This window comes from Pongo abelii, chromosome 10 (genome assembly GCF_028885655.2).
Source record: "Pongo abelii isolate AG06213 chromosome 10, NHGRI_mPonAbe1-v2.0_pri, whole genome shotgun sequence".
Taxonomy (NCBI): Eukaryota; Metazoa; Chordata; class Mammalia; order Primates; family Hominidae; genus Pongo; species Pongo abelii.
Genome location: NC_071995.2, coordinates 9,397,831 through 9,416,205, shown reverse-complemented (window position 1 = coordinate 9,416,205; position 18,375 = coordinate 9,397,831). Strand labels below are relative to the sequence as shown.

At 45.1% G+C, this 18,375-nt stretch overlaps 1 protein-coding gene and 1 long non-coding RNA gene across 7 annotated transcripts in view; one reads left to right on the top strand and one right to left on the bottom strand.

The window, feature by feature from the left end:
* Window positions 1–1,284, bottom strand: part of DDX11 (DEAD/H-box helicase 11) — a 31,891-nt gene extending 30,607 nt beyond the window's left edge. For 5 of the 6 annotated variants that reach the window (XM_054526791.2, XM_054526785.2, XM_054526792.2 and 2 more), the window contains exon 1: window positions 8–1,284. The gene's annotated coding sequence lies outside the window, so the exon portion shown is untranslated. The remainder of the gene's footprint in view (window positions 1–7) is intronic. The other variant, XM_054526787.2, reaches the window with a different exon arrangement.
* LOC134759486 (uncharacterized) lies at window positions 723–13,463 on the top strand. The gene is made up of 2 exons (XR_010135714.1): window positions 723–915; window positions 13,272–13,463. It is a non-coding gene; the product is annotated as an uncharacterized LOC134759486 (long non-coding RNA).
* The last annotated feature ends 4,912 nt before the right edge of the window (window positions 13,464–18,375 follow it).

Sequence of the window (18,375 nt, the reverse complement as noted above, 5' to 3'; positions counted from 1 at the left end):
CACCCACCTTTACATACAGGAGTCCCGGGCCGGAACAGACGCCCAGTTTGCGATTTCACCAGAGTCTGCCCTTCCTCGTCCCGCTCCTCCTCGTCTTAAGGAGCTCTGCTGCCACACAGCACTGCCCTCACCTTCTTCGCCAGCGGAATTGCTACGCTGAAAGCCAGGCCCCGGGAATCAGGGCAAACGCCGCTAAATTTGAAACTGGCGGGTCCCCTCAGTGAAAGGCTGCCGGAACAACCCCCGCCGCTGCGCATGCGCACTCCGGGACACACGCGCGCGCGCGCGAACACACAGCCATCGGCAACTAGAGGGGCGTGGTTTGCGCGCTCGGGAACTTGGATCTCAACCCCAGGGCTAGGTGCCTCCTCCCGCTGCTTTCCGCCAGCTGCGGGGTGTGAGATTAATCCCCGCCGATTAGCGCCAGGTGTACTAAGCGCTGGATGGTTGCCTGACCAGATTAAACATCAGCCGATGTTCTAACGCCCAGGGACGGGCGCTGTTCCCGAGACGGGAAACCTGTCTTCTGACCCCGGCTATAGTCGGCCTCCGGAGGTCTGCAGCTCGGTTATTTTACCTCTGAAACGGACGACACCTGCCCCGCGCACCCCAGCGGCTCCTCCACGCGGAGAGATGGTGTCAGTGAAAGGCTGTCTAGATGACGAGTTTATGAAATTGTTTCTGGCCTGTGCCGGGCACGACCTTACAGAGAACCCACAAGATGAAACCCCAGCCCTGCCAGGAGCTCACCTGCTAATTAGGAGGACAATGCATCACCTCATCTCCCTAGACTTTGCTTCTCCTTTATTCAGTGAGGGATTGGACTAGCTGGTCCTTAAGAACTTTTCAGTAAGTCTGGTTCTGGGAGATGATCAATGGGATCATCTTATGCTATGAGCTTTCCTGGAATGACAGGTAATTGGTGCACCTTCCCAGCAGGGTCTGGGAGAGTTGCTGGGACTTGAAGGAAACGGTTTCGGGAAGAGGAGCCAGTGTTACAAACTCAAAAAGCTTGGAGGTGGGAATTTACAAAAGGTGAGTGTCCAGGGTCAGTTTGTCACCTGCTTCCAACTTGGGCAGTTTAGAGAAGGCGAGGAATACCCTTCAGGGTCTTGGGATGTGGCCCAGCAAAATCCTTACAGGGTCTTTGAAGTCTTAAAGTTTAGAATTAATGGGCGGAGTATTTAAATAGCCGTTTCTCCAAAAATGTACAAATGGCCCACAGGCCCATAAAAATGTTGCATTCTACCCTACAACATCTGTTTTTGTATAAAAACAAACTTTAAAAATAACTGTTGTCTGGTTGACACCTCTAGAATAGAAGGTACGCTAGGTTTTTTAGCCTATCGCTTCAGCCCCCATCCCACACATGCACACTCCTAGGGTATGAATCATCCAATTTAAGCACCACCATTGGAGAAATAGAAAGTGATAGTGTCTGGAATTTGTGGGTTCTGGGTCTCACTGACTCAAGACTGAAGCTGGAAGCCCTCGTGGTGAGTGTTACAGTTCTTAAAGGCGGCGTGTCCGAAGTTTCTTCCTTCTGGTGGGTTCATGGTCTTGCTGGCTCAGAAGTAAAGCTGCAGACCTTCACCATGAGTGTTACAGTTCTAAAGACGGTGCGTAGTGAAGTTTTTTTCTCCATTCCGGTGCAGTCATGGCCTCACCAGCTTCAAGAGTGAAGCTGCAGACCTTTGTGGTGTTAATAGCACATTAATGCACTGTACAGCTAAAGAGCGAAACAACCACACTTTCAGAGTTTGGAAAGAGAATCCTAATGAGTTGCGGCTATGGGCTTGGGCAGCCTGCTTTTATTCTCTTCTCTGGCCCCACCCACATCCTGCTGATTGGTCCATTTTACAGAGAGCTGATTGGTCTGTTTTACAGAGAGCTGATTGGTCCGTTTTGACAGGGTGCTGATTGGTGCATTTATAATCCCTGAGCTAGACACAAGTTCTCCAGGTCCCCACTAGATTAGCTAGATACAGATTGTCGATTGGTGTATTTACAAACCGTGAGCTAGACAAACAGTGCTGATTGGTGCATTTACAAACTTTGAGCTAGATACAGAGTGCCGATCGGTGCATTCACAATCCCTTAGCCAGACATAAAAGTTCTCCAAGTCCCCACCAGATTAACTAGATACAGAGTGCCGGTTGGTGCATTCACAAACCCTGAGCTAGACACAGGGTGCTGATTGGTGTGTTTACAAAGCTTGAGCTAGATACAGAGTGCTGATTGGTGTATTTACAATCCCTTAGCTAGCCATAAAGTTTCTCCAAGTCGCCACTAGACTCAGAAGCCCAGCTGGCTTCATCCAGTAGATGCCTCACAGGCCGCAGGTGGAGCTGCCTACCAGTCCCGCGCAGTGCGCCCGCACTCCTCAGCACTTGGGCGGTTGATGGGACTGGGCACCCTGGATCAGGGGGCGGAGCTCCTTGGGGAGGCTCCGGCCGCGCAGGAGCCCATGGCTGGGGCGCGGGCAGGTGGCTCAGGTCGCGAGCCCTGCCCCCCGGGGAGGCAGCTAAGGCCCCGCGAGAAATGGAGTACAGCAAATGGAGTACAGCAGCTGCTGGCCCACGTGCTAAGCCGCTCACTGCCTGGGGCTGGCCGCCTGCCGCTCCGAGTGCGGGCCCGCCTAGCCCACGCCCACCGGGAGCTCGCGCTGGCCCGCAAGCGCCCAGCGCAGCCCCGGTTCCCGCCCACGCTTCTCCCTTCACACCTCCCTGCGAGCTGAGAGAGCTGGCTCTGGCCTTGGCCAGCCCAGAAAGGGGCTCCTACAGTGCAGCGGCGGGCTGAAGGGCTCCTCAAGCCCGGCCAGAGTGGGCGCCAAGGCCGCGGAGGCGCCAAGAGCGAGCCAGGGCTGCGAGAGCTGCCAGCAGGCTGTCACCTCTCAATAGGACGTGAAGGTCGGTCGGGGTCTGGTTGTAGAAGGCTTTAAACAACAAGCTAATAAATTTATACTTCACACTGTAGACAAGTTGCAAGTCACTGAAACATTTTTAAACAGAGGAGTGAATTTGCAAATGCAGTGTCTTGGAAATATTAACCTGGAAGCAGTGTGAAGGATGGTTTGGTGGGGAGAGACCAGAAGCAAGCAGCCAAGTTGGGTTGTGCAGTAAACCGGACAGTGCAGTAGAGGCTTGGACCTCAAGAGTGACAATAGACATGGAGAGGACAAAGGCTTTACCCACCAGGCTGTAAATCTGCATTGTGTCCCTCCATCCTCCCCTCGCTTCTGCCCTGGAGGCTTATATTTAGAGAACTGTACTCCTAACGTGAGGCTCTGGGCTTTGTCTCAAAGGTAAAGGCAAAAGTTCCTTAGGTGGACTACCTCTGCATTTGTTATTAAACAGCCTTAGATGATGCCATTAATTGAATGAACTCAGAGACCTTCTTGATAAACTCCTCTCAAAACTGAGGGCTAGGAAGAAAAGTTCTTGTACTAATGTAGAAATATTTTCTATAACCGAACAGTGAGAGCTATAGAAACCCATTATGCATTCTTCTTTGCCTTCACTGCTAGTGATCTGAGGACTAAATATTGTACATTGTTTTAGTTTTCTTTGGCCAGCATTTTTTAATTTTGTCGTTCTTGTTCTCATTCCTTCTTGCTAATTTGAAGTGCATGTTCTAATAAAGTCTGACTGCCTGGCGGGCGGATCACGAGCTCGGGAGATCGAAACCATCCTGGCTAACACGGTGAAACCCCGTCTCTACTAAAAATACAAAAAAAAAATTAGCCAGGCCTGGTGGTGGGCGCCTGTAGTCCCAGCTACTTGGGAGGCTGAGGCAGGAGAATGGCGTGAACCCGGAAGGCGGAGCTTGCAGTGAGCCGAGATCAAGCCACTGCACTCCAGCCTGGGCGACAGAGACTCCGTCTCAAAAAAAAAAAAAAGGTCTGACTGCCTGGATCCAGATATTCCCCACTCCACCATTCAACTGGCTGGATGACCTTGGCCTATGACTTAAGCCTTCTGAGTCTCTGCTTTTCTCACGAATAAAATAAAGATAATAGGACCTATGTTCTAGAATTCTTATGAGATAAATGAGATAATCCTGTTAACATAAAGGGCTTAACATCTTACATGTCATTGTGGAAGCTTAACAAATGGTAGCTATTACTGATATGAATTGGGTTTGGTTTCAGTGTTCCTCTGCTTTTATTATAAATTTCCTTAGATCCTCTTCTAGAAGGAGAGCATGTAGGAGGTACAAGTTTGTTTTCAACAAGCAATTCTCTCGGGAACTAAGAGTGAGAACTCAGTCACTCCTGCCATAACGTCAGCAAGCCTTTCATGAGGGATGTACCCCCATGGTCCAAATATTGCCCGCCAGATGCCACCTCCAACACTGGAAATCAGATTTCAACGTGAGACTTAGTGAGGCCAAACAAACCACATCCAAACTGTAACACCTAGGTAGTGGGAAAGGCTCATGAAATGTGCCTGTGCTGTAAGAGAAAACGTTATTAGAGACCAGATTGTTCTGTCCCCAAGACCCTACATGCCTCACTCTGGAACAGCGCACGATGCACCCTAATAATATTTACTTCTCTGAACCCTAGTTTCTTGGATTATTGTGTCTATCTTGATATATTACTTTAGCTCATTAAGCCACACCGTAGTGGGGGTGGGACATGTTGTTTCTTCACACAATAGGTTGTTGTACTTAGTCAAACTAAATTTTCAGTGGTGGTTGAAAATTGGGGGAATAGAACTCAGGAAGGTGGTAAAAGCCGGATATATGGATTTGATCACCCCTTGGAAACAACAACAACAAAAACATCTAAACTAAAGCTATGGAGGTAGTAAGATTACTGAAAGGAAAATTTCCAAAAGGAAGGAGGTATCCACATATAAAAGAATGAAGTAGGATCCTTGTCTTATACAATATATCCAAATTAACTTAAAATGGATTTTCTAAAGTTAAAATGGATGAAGTTAAAAATTAAAGTTAAAAGCTATAAAACTATAAAACTGGTAGAAGAAAACAGAGGGGAAAAGCTTTATGACATTGCATTTGGCAATGATTCCTTGGCTATTACACCAAAAGCACAGGCAACAAAAAAATTGATGATAAGGGATTTGTAAAATAACATAAAAATAGATGAATTGGACAACAAAAGTTAGAACTTCTGTGCGTTGAAGGACAAGATCAACAGAGTGAAAAGGCAACCTACAGAATGGGAGCAAGTATTTGTAAATAATCTATCTGATAAGGGGTTAATAACCAGAATATATAAAGAACTTCTATATCTCAGCCACATGAAAACAATCTGATTAAAAAATGGGCAAAATATTTAAATAGATATTTCTCCAAAAAAGATGTGCAAATGGCCCACAGGCACATGAAAAGATGCTCGACATCCCAGTCACTGGGAAAATGCAACTCAAAGCCACAATGAGGTACCACTGCAATCCATTAGGATGGCTAGTATTACACACACACACACACATACACACACACACACACACACATACACACACACCCAGGCACAGTGGCTTATACTTGCAATTCCAGCATTAGGGAAGCTGAAGCAAGAGGATCACTTGAGGGCAGGTGTTCAAGACCATCCTGTGTAACATAGTGAGACCAGATCTCTGCAAAAAATTTAAAAAAATATTAGAGGGGAATTGTGGCACACACCTGTAGTCCCAGCTACCCAAGAGGCTGAGGTAGGAGGATTGTGTGAGCCCAGGAGTTCAAGGCTGTAGTGAGCTATAATTGCACCACTGCACTCCAGCCTGGGTGACAGAGCAAGACCCTGTCTCAAAAAAAAAAAAAAGGAAGAAACCTCAACCCAAAAGGAACAAAACAAAAAATAAATGATGGCAAGGATATAGAGAAATTAGAACTTTTGTACATGGCTGGTGGGAATGTAAAATGGTGTAGCCACTATGGAAAAAAATTAAAAATAGAATTACCATATGATCCAACTGTTTCACATCTGGGTATATAAACAACAGAAGTAAAAGCAGTGTCTTGAAGAGATTTTTGTACACCTGTGTTTATAACAGCATTATTCGCAACAGCCAAAAGGTGGAAGCAACCCAAGTGTCTATTGACAGATGAGTGGATAAAGTGTGGTATATACATACAATGGAATATGATTCAGTCTTGGAAGGAAGTTCTGACACATGCTACGACATGGCTGAGCCCTGAGGCTATTATTTGTATTAGTGTTCTCCAGAGAAACAGAACCAGCAGGGGTGTGTGTGTGTGTGTGTGTGTGTGTGTGTGTGTGTGTGTCTCTACACAGAGCGAAAAAGAGGCTTAAAGAATTAGCTCATGCAGTTGTGGAGGACTGGTGAGTGAAAATCTGATTGTATTGGCTGGCAGGCTGGAGACCTAGGGAAGAGTTATGGTTCAAGGCCAAAGGCAGTCTGCTGGCTCAACTCCTTGTTCAGGGGAAGTCAGTCTTTGCTCTAGTAAAGTCTTCACCTAATTGGATGAGGTCCACCCACATTACAGAGGTTAATCTGCTTTACTTAGAGTCCATTGATTTAACTATTAATCTCATCCAAAAAACACCTTCACAGAAACACCCAGAATAATGTTGGCCAAACGTATGGGTATGGTGGCTCAGCCAAGTTGACACATAAAATTAACCATCACATTATACTCAGTGAAAAAGCCAGTCAAAAGACAAATACTGTATGATTCTACTTACATGAGGTTGCTAGAGTAGTTAGATTCATAGAGACAGAAAGTAGAAGAGTGATTGTCAGGGGCTGGGGGAAGGGCAAATAGGGAGTTGTTTTATGGGTGTAAGAATTTCAGTTTTGCAAGAGGAAAAGTTCTGGAGACTGGTCGCACAACAATGCGAATATACTCAACATGAATGAAGTGTACATTTGAACAGGGTTAAGGTACATTTTATTATGTACATTTTATTAAAATTTTTTGAAAAAAAATGAACAGAGAATGACCTTTAAGAAATGTCCACATTTGAAGATGGGAAAGGAAGATGAGAGAATGATGAATCAGTGAAATAGAAGGCAGTTTACAGCTATCTGAGCCAAAGGACAAAATGATCAACACTGAAATATAGTACAGTCAAGGTGAACACTCATTAGAAAAAAGTCTCCTGGGTGTGATCATTCAAAGGGCAACTGCATTGAGTTGAGTGTTAATACATTAGTTTGAACAAAACCACTTTGCATGGTGAAGATGACTCTAGGTGATGTGGTTAAAGGAGGAAACCTGGAGGGGCGGAGAGAAACAGGAGAGGAATGGACTTGAGGGTGGAAGGAAAGGAGACCATGCAAAGGAAGACCCTGGAGATACAGTCAAAGTGAGAGGGCCACTTTTGCCTCTGCCTTTGACATTTCCTCCTGCCGGGTAGCCTGACTTGGTCAAGATTCTAAAAGTTATGGGATAAGGGGCCCCATAAATCAGACTAAGCTGGGGCAGCTGCCCTAAGAATGTGCAGCTAGGGACTGGTGGCAAGAAACAGACCATGGCAGGGTTGGAGAGATCCTCAAGGAGTCCAAGCCTGAAGTAAATTGCAGTGGAAGCCAAAATGTCAAAGACAAAGTACAAAGCTAGGCTGAAGACCAAGTGGACAAATGCCAATGCACAGTCATGGGCTGCATAACGATATTTCAGCCAACAACAGACTGCATATAGGAAGGTGGTTCCATAGATTATAACAGAGCTGAGCAATTTCTGTGACCTAGTGGCATAGTAACTATCATAACATGGTAGTACAATGCATGACTCACATGTTTGTGGTGGTCCTGGTATAAGCAAACCTGAGCTGCCAGTGTATAAGAGTATAGCTTGGAGAGTTACATACAGTACACAATACTTGATAATGATCATAAATGACTGTTACTGGTTTATGTGTTTACAATACTTTTATTATTATTTTAGAGTGTACTCTTTCTAGTTTTGTTTTGTTTTTGAGACAGAGTCTCGCTCTGTTGCCCAGGCTGGACTGCAGCAGCATAATCATAGCTCACTGAAGTGTTGAACTGGGCTCATGCCATCCTCTCACCTCAGTCCCCCAAGTAGCTGGACAACAGATGCACACTATCACACCCAACTAATATTTTTTATCTTTACTTTTTGTAGAGACAGGTTCTTGCTCTGTTGTCTAAACTGGTCTTGAACTCCTGGCTATATGTGATCCTTCTACCTTGTCCTCCCAAAGTACGGGGATTACAGGTGTGAGCCACCATGCCCGGCCTCTGCTTTCCAAAAAAGAAGCTGACTGAAAAGCAGATTCAGCCAAGATCCTTCAGGAAATACCCCAGAAGGAAGCATTGTTATCATAAGACGCGGCAGCTTCATACGTGTTACTGCCCCTGAAGACCTTTCAGTGAGACAACACATGGAAGACAGTGATATTGATGATCCTGACCCTGTTTAGGCCTGAGCTAATGTGTGTGTTTGTGTCTTAATTTTTAACAGAAAAGTTTAAAAACTAAAAAAAAATTTTTTTAAATAGAAAAAAGCTTATAAAGAAAAGCTGTACAGTTGTGTTTTAAACTAAGCGTTATTACAAGAGTCAAAAAGTTTAAAAAATTAAAAGGTTTATAAAGTGAAAAAGATACAGAAACCTAAGGTTAATTTATTGAAGAAAGAACAATATTTTAACAAATTTAGTGTAGCCTAAGTGTCCTACTGTTGATAAAGTCCACAACAGTTTGCAGTAACGTCCTAGGCTTTCACCTGCACGCAACACACACTCCCTGACTCACCCAGAGCAACTTCCAGTCCTGCAAGCTCCATTCATAGTAAGTGCCTGTGTGTGGGAAAACCACCTCCAACGTGTTTTTCTTCTGCTCTCACACCACAGCAACCATCAACATGGAAGACTTCTATGACCACATATAGGGGAATTTCTCCCCACACACCAAGCAAGCAAGCAGCTCTGGAGGGGACACCAGCTAGGTGTCCTCCAGTTCAATTGTGACACCGCCTACCTGGAGATAGCATCAGATCCCACAGGTTGTAGGCTCAGTCTCCCAAGACTGTCCCCTCCTTCCCAAGATAGCAACTCCAGGTCTCTAGAACATCTGACCCACCAGCTTCAAGTTGGGGTTCCCATGACCTCTTCTTTGTGTTTGATTAATTTGCTAGAGTGCTCACACAACTCAGGGAAACACTTATGTTTACTGGTTTATTACAAAGGGTATTTTACATGATACAAATAAACAGCCAGATGAAGAGCTACATAGGGTGAGTCTGGAGGGGTCCCTAATCCAGGAGCTTCTGTGGAGTTGGGGTGTGCCACCCTCCTGGCATAGGGAAGAGTTTTGTCAGCCTCCACGTGTTCAGCTTTCTGGAAGCTCCGTGAGCCCTGTCCTCTTGAGCCTTCAATGGAGATATCATTGGGTAGACATGATTGACAACCATGTACAAATGCAACTGGACCAGAAGGGATGATCTAACACTAGTTGTCTGAGATGGGGAAACCCACCAAGGCTTATCCAGATTCTTCTTGGCCTCTCTGTGCAGCATTCCCACCTCCTAAGAATGGGGCAGGACCCTCTCTGGAATGAGGATCTTATGATGTGCAGAGTCCTGCCTTGGGCAGGTGAAAGGAGGGCAGGAGAAAGTCAGAGAGAGAGAGAGTCTGTTTGCTGAGCCTAAAGTGTCCCAGCACTATAACAAGACTATAATGAGGGCTATAGAAGTTATGAGCCAGGAACCCTGGACAAAGACATATAAATACTATAATGCTATAGTGCAGTTTAGAGGCATACCACTTTTATCTTTCAAACCATATGTTTACTGTACCTTTTCTTTGTTGAGACATTTAGAGACACAGATACCATCATGTTGAAGTTGCCCACAGTATTCAGTATAGTCATGTGCTGCATGGGTGTGTAGCTTAGGAAATGTAAACTAAAGAAAAATGACCAAGGTGAGTCCTGATCATTTTAGGCTTATTTGCCAAGGTTGAGGACATGCCCAGGAAAGAACGTAGATCCACAGGAAACATTGTGTTTCATGCTTTTTCCAAAGAGGTTCTTGGGATCCCAATATTTAAAGGGAAAAGGCCAGGTATTGAAAGAAGAAGATACATTTTTAAAAGGGTATGGGTAGATAAGAGGCAAGCAGTTGCATTCTTTTGAGTCTTTGATTAGCCTTCACATGTAAGAGGGTAGGGGAACAGTCACTTAAACATTCATCTAGTTCAATGAATCTGCATTTTTACGTAAGATAAACAGGCAGGGGGAGCAATCAGATACGCATTTGTCTCAGGTGAGAAGAGAGATGACTTATGTCTCTTGTTCCATGCCTGTGAAGATAAGCCACAATTTACATGGTCAGAGTGAAATTCAACATAACTGTCTTAGAGTAAACATCTTGGGGGCCCATAAAGAATTTCCTTAGTTTTTCTTTAATGTTATTGAATGACTGCTGGCATTCCACTGTCTAATATAAAGGTTCTGACTCTTGACATTTTAAATGCCTCAGATAAGTGCTTTACTATGAGACCAAAATTAGGGATCAAAGGTGACAAAAGCCAACTATACCTAAGACTCCTTTTAGTTATCTGATTTTTGAGAGCCTTGATAGTGTCTATTGCTTGTTACCTGTCAGGCATCAGACTGTGCCTACCTTATTGCAGGCAAACCCCTAAATAGACTACCTGCTCTTTGCATATTTGCAAAGAGATACTTTATGATCCAGTTCCACCGGGCTGTTTAAAACTAGTATTGGCTGGGTGCGGTGGCTCACGCCTGTAATCCAGACACTTTGGGAGGCCACAGTTGAAGGATCGCTTAAGCACAAAAGTTCAAGGCCAGTCTGGACAACACTGTGAGACCCCATCTCTACAACAAATAAATTTTAAAAATTAGCCATGTGCAGTGGCACACACATGCAGTCCCAGCTACTTGGGAGGCTAAGGTGGGAAGCTCGCTTGAGCCTAGGAGGGCAAGGCTGCAGTGACCCGTGATCACACCACTGCACCTCTAGCATGGGTGGCAGAGTGAGACCTTGTTTCAAAACAATCAAACAAAAACTGGTATAAACAGTCTTCGTAAGTGGGGCTAGCAATGAGTAAATTATCCATGCATCGTAATAGTATTCCCCTGTTTAATTGCAAGCTTCTCAAATCTTTTAGTAAGATTTTTTCAAAAATGGTAAAGGAATACTTAAATATTTGGGGCAGTACAGTCTAGCAGTTTTGGAAGTTTGCCCTAGTCTCCAGATCTTGCCATTCAAGTGCAAAAACAACTGGGCTTTCTCCTCAATTAGTAGACACTGAACAAAAGCATCCTTTAATTCCTATGCTGAGAACCAGCCATAATCCCCCGGGGTAGCTGTAAGTGGGGTATATGGGTTAGCCACGATTGGGTGGGTATCGTGAACAATGTCATTAATAGCTCTCAAATTTGCACAAATTGATACTAATTGGAGTTTGGTTTCTTCACTGGCAAGATAGTGGTACTGTATTGAGACTGTCATGATTGAATAAGTCTGTGCTTTAGAAACCTGTGTAATCCCCCTGTATGACTTCTAATTCTTTACCTTTTAAGCAGTGTTGTTTTTATGTGGAATTAATGCTTTTTTAAATTCAATGTGCACAGGCTGAGCTTTGACTGCTAGTTCAGGTTCCCTGTCTTCCCAAACAGTGCTACTCCCTCTGTTGTAGACTTCCAGCAGGAATGGTTCTTGAGTTCTTTTCTCTGGCTGAATCACCAGTGCCTGTAGGCATAGGACATGTTTGGATGATTCTTAGATGGATTCTTAGATGTTGTTTCTCAGGAGCAAAAGTGACTTGGGCAGTTAATTTACATAACAAATCTTGGCCCAACAATGGAATAGGGCAATCTGGCATATACAGAAAGCAATACCTCAATCTTATATCCCTCAATTTATATTCTTAGGGCTTAAGAAAGAGTCTGTTGTAACTTCCCAGTGACTCCAGCCTTGGCTGGAAACATTGCTACAGTATCAACCAATAAGCAGTCATTTTGTTCCCCACTGTCGCTTGTACCCAGGGCTCCTGTAGGGAAATTATTGTTGCTCTGTTAAATCAAGTGGAGTCCCTGTACCCCATCAGTCTTCATCAGAGTCACAATCCTGCTCCACCATCTCCTTCTTTGGCGTATATTTCCCTTTTCCTCTCCCTTGTCTTTTTTATTACCATCTTTTCTCTGTAGCTGAGGGAGGCATACTTCTCATGTCCAGATTCCCCCACTGTAGGCACACTGGTCCTTGTCTAGGGATTCTTTTCTATTTCACCCCTCATCCTTATACCTTTTTGAACAGTCTCCAAAAAAATGGTTTCCTGTCTAGCTTTTCTTGTTTCTCTAGCATTGAAGTCTTTGTAAGCAATATCAGTAAACTGGGAAGGGTTCATTCCAACAGTCCCTTCCTACTTTTCTAATTTTCTGTTAATGTCAGAAGCACTTTGGCTGATGAAAGTTATATTTATGACCCAAACATGTTCCAGAGCCTCTGGATCAATATCTGAATGTTTTCTGTGAGCCTGATACACTTGTTCCAACCAAGCGGCTGGGTTTTCATTGGCCTCCTACCAGAGGTCATGGATGTTTTTTATTGAGGCTTTGCTGCTTAGGTACTCCCTTTCTTAGGAGTAATCCTACAGTCAAGATATAACCTCATTATTAAGATTTCATTTGAGTTTCACTAAGGAATTGCCTCTGGGGTGTTGGAGGACCCAGCAGGGTCTTCCTGGTATAGCCTTCTGGCTCCATCATTAGTCTTGTCTAAAAATAACCCCCTTTCATCATAAAATTTAATAATGCTTGTACACCTGCTATTGTGGAATGGTGAGTAGAAAAAATACTGGTGAATATTTCAGTCATCTCCTATGGATCATCTCTATAGGATGGACTTGAATTTTGTTCAATTTACTTAGTCAAAGATAGAAAATGGTGAATAACCAAAATAGCCCAGGAGTATGGCCCTGTGCATTTAATCCTCCAGCGGGGAATTTGCATGACAGAAATTGTTCTGCACCATGAGGGTGTATGCTCTGGTCAAATTTAGTTGCCTTGTCAGGTCTTAAAAGGGGAGCCTATTTCTTGGCTACCTTTAAAATGAGGAGGGGCCACCGCACCCTGTAAGTCTGGATTATCTGGATAATCCTCTGGTGGAGGGGGCAGAGATGGGGCAACTCAGGATACTGTGCTGGTACTGCAGCTGGGGCCTCCATGGGAGGCTGCACAGGCGCCAGAGCAGGCTGCAATGGGACAGGCACCTGCAAAGCCTCAGCATCATTTGCCTGTGGAGGGTTTATAGTTGACAAGATTATCCTATCTCCTTCTCTTCCTCCTCAGGTGATGGAGAGTGAGGAGATTTTACCTGATTTGGTCCTGTTTGCACCATCAGCCAGCAACCTTTCTGGGAAGCATGCTTATTATGTACCAACATAAAAGCTTGAATACAAGGTATGCAGTCCCAATTTCCTGATCTCAGATAGAAATGTTCAAGCTGCATAACATTAAATTCAAAGAACCATGTAATGGCCACCTATCTTCCTCATGTGTCACGTACATTGGCCACACCTTATTGCAGTAGATTAACTTTTTTGTCATAGGGTTATCACTGTAGGCTGACCAGTCAGCCAATATGAACCACAGCGGGCTCTGAGAGGGGATTGATGAAAAAAACCTCCCATGGTGGACACAAACAAAACACAACCAAAATAAATGAAGCACTTTTCCAACCCAGGCTTTCACAAAGGAAGAGACTGGTATGGAGTCACTATGAGTCATTACTTCTACTGGTGGTACCACAAATGGTCCAAAGGCCCAAATGGTAAAGAAAGTAGACTACTACTTTGCACCCCAGTAAACTTACCTGGTTGTAGAGTTCATCAGCTCATCCAAAAAGCTAGTTTCCCAGCACTTTGGGAGGTCAAGGTGGGCAGATCACGAGGTCAGGAGATCGAGACCATCCTGGCTAACAAGGTGAAACCCTGTCTCTACTAAAAATACAAAATACAAAAATTAGCCAGGCGTGGTGGTGGGCACCTGTAGTCCCAGCTACTCGGGAGGCTGAGGCAGGAGAATGGTGTGAACCCAGGAGGCAGAACTTGCAGTGAGCCAAGATCGTGCCACTGCACTCCAGCTTGGGTGACAGAGCGAGACTCCATCTCAAAAAAAAAAGAAAAAAAGAAAAGCTAGTTCCTTTCACCAACTAAAAGTGAAAGTAGGCAGTCAGCACTGAATGGGGGAAAGGAGGAAGTTTCCCTGAAGTAGAAAGAGTTTTGGCAGCCTATCTTTGGCAGACTTTGGGACTGTCTCTGCAGTTCCCTTCTGCCATGAGTAGCCAGTGCCGCGGAGCATTTGCCGCTAACCTCTGGTAATGTGAGTGAGTTAGCCCTGACCTGCTGCCGCCATCAATTGCTCCACCTCTTGGGAACCAAGAAGTCCTCCCAACAATATGGATGAGTTAGTCCTGGTATGAAGCTGTGACCAATTGCTTTGTCTGTTGGGAGCTGACAGGGTGCAAACAGCCCAGAGCACACGGCTTCTGGCTGGGCTTGCCGAAATTTGTAACCAAACCCAGATCTAGGCCACTTGTTGCTTGAAAGCCAAAAGTCTAGAGATGAATGTTGGTGAAAGGGAAAGTTAGCTATATTCAGGAAGCCAAAAACTCGAGGGAGGCTGTGAACTCATCTTCAAAGACCACCTCTCTGATCCAGGAGGTTTTAAGGGAAATTAGGAGCAGGGCAAACAATGATCGAAGCATTTCACAAAAACTTTTTGTTACTAAGCCTGACCTAACCTGAAAATAGCCTTAGCTTTTTTTTTCTCTCTCTCTTTTTGGACACAGGGTCTCACTTTGTCACCCAGGCTGGAGTGCAGTGATGTTATCTTGGCTCAGTGCAGCCTTGACCTCCTGGACTCAAGTGATCCTCCTGAGTAGATAAGATGACAGGCATGCACCACCATACCTAGCTATTATTATTATTAATTATTATTATTATTTTTGTTTGTGTAGAGGCAGGGTCTCACTTTTTTGCACAGGCTGGTTTCATCCTCCTGGCCTCAAGCAATCCTCCTACCTCAGCTTCCTGAAGTGCTAGGAATACCAATCTAAACCACTGTACCTGGCTGATCAGAGCATTCTTATGACATGTGTGAAGTCTCAGGCAGGCAGGCAGGCAATCACTGTTTTCTTGGTCAATGTTGTATGACTTTCTGCAGGTACCATCAGGCTATTCTTATCAAGCCACTCAGCCCATTCCCAGAGTTGTTTGTCAGTGTTTTTTCTTTTATGTCTGCTGAAGGTCCTGTATTTCTGAGGCTGTTTTTAATGAATAATCTACAGTCTCAGGAAACGCAGTAACTGTGTTCAAGCAAACAAGCTTTTCTCTAACATAGAGTCAGTACTGCTACAGTTTTTTTTTTTTTTTTTTTTTTTTGAGACAGAGTCTCTCTCTGTCGCCCAGGTTGGAGTGCAGTGGCGTGATCTCTGCTCACTGCAAGCTCTGCCTCCTGGGTTCACGCCATTCTTTTGCCTCAGCCTCCTGAGTAGCTGGGACTACAGGCACCCGCCACCATACCTGGCTCATTTTTTTTTGTAGTTTTAGTAGAGACGGGGTTTCACCGTGTTAGCCAGGATGGTCTCGATCTCCTGACCTCACGATCCGCCCGCCTCGGCCTCCCAGAGTGCTGGGATTACAGGCATGAGCCACTGCACCCAGCCATGTACTGTTCCAGTTTTATCCAATAGTGCATACAATTTAGAAGCAGTGAAAAACATTCTGATTATGACCAACTTCAAAGATGTAATGTCAGTCCATTCTGGCCAATGTGGAAACAGGTTCTATGGTCTTTCCATATCTTTCGGTGTTCTCAGAACCAAGTTTCAATAGCCTTAATATTTCATTACTTTTGAGAAAAAAAAAAGTTGCCCTCTGACTTCATGCCAGAAAAACTGCTAAGGATTTTATATTATCTCCTTAAATCCTCACAGCAATGTTGGTAGATTAAGTCAATCCCTCAGGATTGGGTTTGCCTGTGATAGAAAACTCACACTCCCTTGCCCCCTTATGAACAAAGTCTGAAGGTAAACTGTGCAAAATGATGAATGGCTCTGCTAGCATAAGTGATCTAGGCTCTTTCTATCTTTTGGCTCTTCCGCCTTTTAATATATCACTTCCTCCTGATGGTTTAAGATCACTGTTTAGCCCCAGGCATTGTGTTTCATTCTAGTTGCGAAGAAGACAGGCAGGATATAAATGCATGTGCCCTTGCTCTTTAAGAATACTTCTTGAAAGTGCCATATGGGACTCTGCCTTCCACTGCTTGGTCAGAACTTAGTTACGTGGCCACACCTAGCTGCAAGGGAGGGTGGAAAACATATTCTCCATTCTAGACAGCTGAATGCATGGCTTTTTAAAAAGGAAGAAGGGTATTGGAGGACAGTTCCACAGAGGTGTTATAAATACCATTTTGTAGATGAGAAATCAGGTGCAAGGCAATTGAGCTCTGACCTTTGAAGGAGCATAAAGAACTAGTCAGGAATACCTGTGTTCTTTTCCAGTGAATTCACAGCTGGAGTCACCCCAGCAGTGGCATCTGGGGTGCCACTGCTGGCATCAGGGGAGTTCCCACAAGGGAGTACCCCAAGCCATCCCAAGATGGGACCAGTTGGAATCCCAAAGAAAGAAGCACTAGATGCCAGGGTGATCAGTTCAAAGCATTTATTACGAGAACTTAGGTAGAAACTAGGTTTCACCATTTCCTCCAGATAGGCAGTTAGGGAAAGAGGTGCTCTACCTAGTGAGGTGTGCAGCACGAGGATCAGTGAATGGAGTTGATGAGAGATTAAGGCATTTGGCTCAGGGCCTGGCCAGTTCCTCTCAGTGTTTGGGGCAACAACCTAAACACCTTTGTAGGTATCTGGGAATGTTCAAAGCCTAACCTTGGGTTCCAGCCTGCAGGGCAAATTGTGCAGCTGATGGGGTCACAGAACAGTTGAGGCACGCTCTGTTTCTTGGTTAGGACAGATAAAGGGAAAACGGAGTTCCCTTCAACTACTATGTGGTAGAGGGAACAAAGTTTCAGAATGATTTTAAAAACTAAATTAGAATGAACTTCAGTTATTCCAACAATAGCATAAGTTGCTCTACGGCAATCTGATGTGCTTTCTTACATGATGAGGGCTGTAGTCAGCAGCACTCCACTGTATGTAACCCACAGCCCACCTTCTTATGCTGTCATCCATAATCCAAATATACCCACGGGAGTGTGGCGACCCTGTGAATTTCACCCAGCACGTGTGGAGATGGAAAAGGGAATTGAAAACCAAACCCGATGCTGCTTTGCCACCCTACTCTCTTCTTGTGTCAGTGAAACCTTTCCTGAAAACTCAAGGAGATGCTTCCAGAACTGTTCTGTCACTTGGGCTTACCCCTAGTGTAGATATTGACAGCCAACAGTTTCCTAGGGAGATAAGAGACAAGAAGCCTAAGGTATCTTCCAAGATCAAATCTACCTTGTTAGTCCTAATCCAAAGTTGTCCATCCCATTAAACCAAAGGTGGGAGAATCTACTATGGAGTGGCCTTACTGACATCCAGACAGATAACTGGAATAAGCTTTAGCCCCCAGTTCTAAATATTCACAGTGACTCACAAGTGGTTCGTAGATAGACCCAACTTCTTCAGGTGGACTTTGGTGCTTGTGCCTCCGTTGACCTTGTTAACCAAAAAGTGACTGCGACATGTCTCAATCGATTACAGGTTTATTTAGCCAAAGTTGAGGACACACTGGGTCCCTGCACTGCCTTCTTCCGTGTTGGTCTCCTGAAAGCCTCTGCTTAAGGAGGTCTCCATGGCCATCTTTAGCATCTCAGAGTGAATTAAATCCCCCTTTCTAAGGGCGTTTTCCTGTGAAGCTTTATTCTCTGTGACATAAGGGGAGAGGGATTTTTAGAGAACCTGGGGTGGCGGGGGCTTTAGAGGAGAGGGGGGATTCTCAGGGGATTTCCCTCTCCCCAGAGATACGTCTCTCCATGAAACAAACAAACAGAAAGCACCCAGCACAGTGCACAGCACACAGTCAGTGCTCAGGAAGTGTTGGTTCCCTGTCTGCCTACTGCAGTTGGTACAAACAGCACTCAGGGTGCCAAGCTTCAGTTTGGTGAAGAAAAGCATAGCCCACATTCCAGTTCCCGGGCCTCGTCCTCAAGGCTAAGGGGAGCTCAGGCCCTGGCACTGCTTGTCCTGAGGACAGGCCAGCACGTCCTGTGCCTGGTGGTCCCCAGAAATGCTGTTGCCTGCCTGCTGCCACTCTGCATCTCAAACTTATCCCCCCATGCCTTGCCAAAGCCCACGCCATCTCCCTCCCCTCCCAATCCACCTGGAGCTCCCACCTGTCATCTTTCCTTCCCACTGCGGGGCGGGTGGCGATCTGCAGGCCTCCCCGAG